The following is a 3,782-nucleotide window of genomic DNA, read 5'->3' on the forward strand; positions in this document are numbered from 1 at the left end:
ATTGCAAACCAATCCGAAATAGTTCCTTCTACTGTGAAGAGGAGAAAACGACGATGGAAGACTGTTGGCTGTATCTCAAGTTTAATCCGTAGGAGGAATTGCAATCAATTTTGTTGCTGATGCCAATGCTTATCAACGTCGAAACGATACGGGAAGGGTTGAAGTGCATCTCCCGTTTGGGGTGGGTGGTTTTAGCGGTCTACCACCGAATGCCTAGCATTGTTACGTACGGATGGGTTCATTGCCTAACGGGAAGAATCGAATACGTTTCTTGCCTTTCTGGGATCCACGGTAGTGGTTTTTTTTAAAAGTTCATGTGCTGTTATGGATACGAATTGGCTGATTGGTTAATTTTGAAGCACGGTGATTTTCGGTGTTTGTCTGTCATCAATTTGTCTACTCCGATGATTGAACTTCGTTTTGCTGTATTTGTTGAAGAGGGGTTTCGCCTTAGGATTTGAAGGTTGCATTTGTTCTTTGAATTCATATGAAAATCACTTTCAAAATAGGTCCGCAGGATGAAAGGCACGACCAGATTTACCGCAACCTAAATTGGAAGAAAAAGACTCAAAGCGAAGTAATTCGAGTCAAAGCATCCGTGCCGTTTGCCCGGAATGATGCTGGGATGCTTTTCTTAACCCATCTTTCCTTAACCACGCCAACGCCAGCATTCCAAGCTAATGTAAAACCAGATTGTGTGTTTGTTACAATACCGAGCTCCACATATCGCTTCCTAAGATATGTTCAGTGCACGTGTTCCACCTATACCTGCCGGGTTGGATTGCCGCTCTGATTGCCCGATTGTCGACTTTGAAGTCATGAGAATTCTTTCCCTGGCCTTACCCGGCTCAAGTGCTCAGTTCCTCACAACTCGCATGGCCAAAGGTGGTACAGGAAAATGCTTTTAAATTCGAAACACATGTACACAGTGGATTTGTACATTTACCTTTTTCTCGTTGGAGCATCCAAGGTGACACATATGTGGTTGCCTGGGATTATATGGCACAAGATGTGGGGTAGACAACAGTAGGATTGAGAGAAACATTACCGACTATCGCCTAATTGCTGCGCCGTACGAATTTGAGAATACCCAACCGACAGCCCTGACAAATAGGTTATGTTTTAATCCTTACGACTTTCGTTGATCCATCTGACTGCGAATGGTTTTTGGTTTGATCTGTGAGATGAAACTTAATCTGACCCGTAACTGCTGTTGGTTTACGATTGACTCGCTTGTTTTCGTTCCCGAGTGCCGCCGTCGTCGTCGTCGTCGTCGTCGTCTTGGGCGGAGAAAGTAGGTGGGAAACATCTGACCCAAATCGATAATTCAATACGATTCCAGTTATGCTTAGTATCGTCTTAGGTATTTTTACTTTCTTCACCGGTGAATCACTAGGAAGATAAGTGCTGCTCGAGCGTCTGGATAAGAAATAGGATTTTATTGGATGGGAAGAGGAAATCTGCTTTGGAATGGGCCTCTGTAGAAAGCAACTAATTCTTGAACCACTTTGGATCCGGGTCGTCTTAATGGGTTTGTTGTTTTGAGCTTTGTTGATTATTCATCTGTGGTCCAATGCTTAGGATGCTTTTCGTCGGTGGTTCCAATTTATAGGCGATGTCGAAAGAATGGAAAATGTGAAAATTAAAGCAATATACCACTGAATGTATGAGAACTTTAATAAATTTCAAATTAATAAACCGGTCTGATGTTCTTTGATATGTACCACGAAATCAAAATGTATAAAAAAAGAAACAATCAATCATTCGCATCCTTACATATTTTTAAATGTTTGAATTATGTTTTCTCATGTAAATTTTGGCATGCTATAGTCAATATGTAAATTAATAACTCGGCTGTGTAAATTTTTTTGCATTTTTTTTTAATAATTCTTGTTTATACAGTCATCGGCATATTATAAAAATTCTGTTTGATTCCGCGGAATTTCGCCACTATCATTACGTTTCGCTTTCGGGATGTATTCAGAAAATCCGTTTCGTTGCGTATCGACTATAAAAAATCTTATATTGCATACCCAATTGCATGTTTATTATTTAAAATAGTAGTTATTTTCTACATTACTATTTCTTACTCTACAAGGCGTTCCCCTAATTGTAGTGTGGATAGCATAACTATCAGGCGTGAACCTTCGAAATTCAATAGGGGAATGCCCGTATATTTCCACACAGTAGGGTAGAGAACTACTTCGGCATAATCGCTCATTTTGGGCCTATCAAGCAGAAAACTTCAAATAAATTCTTGATTTCAGAGTTAATAAAGTCACAGTTTGGTACGATACTTTAGTTAATAAGCTACCAAACGAAGTCAATGAGAACGCGTGATATGAAGATTGCACCCATTATTCCCAAAAATCAAAAGAAGCGCTCCGACCGAATCATGTTTTATCTTCATCCGATAGGCCGAAGTGAATTCATTGGCGTTTCAATGCGTTAGGCTGAGTTTAGAATCCGTAGGCCGAGTATGGCGTCAAGAAGAAGTGTTAGACTTTTGACAATATCTCAACAATTGGTTTCTCTTTATCAAATCTTACGGTACATACGGAAAGGTAAATAAATTTAGAAGCCATCAGTAATAATAACATTCCGTTTGGTGCTAAACTGCGCTTGATTAAGAAAGACTAAGTGCGGGTTGTGCTTAATAGGCCGGAAATGGTGTAGTTAACCCTATTTCGAAAACAAGTTTTTGTTGGCCTTTTCAGTTTTACTAATTATACACAAATATATCAATTTTCTTTAAGCATATCAATTAATCATGTTTTGTTGTTTTTGATATCATCACATCCAGAGAGCTAGTCACTTTCGAATGTATGGGAATGGTAGGAAACCATTTGAAAATGCATGAACATTTTCAGTTTTTATTCATTACCGTCTTATGGGCAGTTTTAGATGCACAAAAATTACACGAGTACATTACTAATAGCGAATTCGTTTATTATCGGGGTTGGAACCAGTTCCAACACAGTGCGAAACCGAACTTTTTGTCAGTGCGAACCTCAACTTGAGCTGGGTTTTAAAAACAAACGATCAAACTGACGTTTGTCAGAAAACAAGCAGATCCAATCTTGATACCCGATCCAGTTTGGAACTTAATAATAAACGAATTCGCTATAAGGTTATAAGGTAAACACTCGTTTATTTGTTTCCTTCTGTGAAAGCATGTTTAGTCACAAATCGTGGATTTTTTTATATTCTTATAATGCAAAAAAAATTCCTACCACTGAAGGGGCAACATCTCTCGGATCTTCAGAAAAGCTACTACTCAAATCATATAATTAATTGTAGTACCGTGCCAATAACCTAATCAAACATATAGATGGCATTGCACTGAAATATCGATTCACTTTGTGGATTAAACGGCGATCTTCCTTAGCATGGGTATTTTGCCCCATCTCCCCTGCATAAATTCAAACAGGATTTGCGGACAAAATTGTTTGATTTTCGATATTTAAATGGATGACCAACCATGATAAAACCAGCCTTATTCAACAAATAGCAATATGCTGAAATGAATAAATATTGAGTAACCATCGTACTAATTGAACCGGCTTCGGAATATTCAAACTGCTGCAGCCTCAGATCGGACCGAAGCCAAGGTTGGTATTAATATTCCATCAAATCGAAAAGGCTCACGTGTACACTGTGCACCGGTTGCACACCAGAAGCAAGAACCTCAATCTTTGATCCTGTTCGAATGTTCTCTTCTTTTGACACCCACGTACCCTCCTATAGGCAAACAAACATCCTTCTCATGATTCCAAACACAG

The sequence above is a fragment of the Ochlerotatus camptorhynchus genome, unplaced genomic scaffold, assembly GCF_037179485.1.
Source record: "Ochlerotatus camptorhynchus isolate MF236.1 unplaced genomic scaffold, CSIRO-AGI_Acam_v1.1 ptg000070l, whole genome shotgun sequence".
Lineage (NCBI taxonomy): Eukaryota > Metazoa > Arthropoda > Insecta > Diptera > Culicidae > Ochlerotatus > Ochlerotatus camptorhynchus.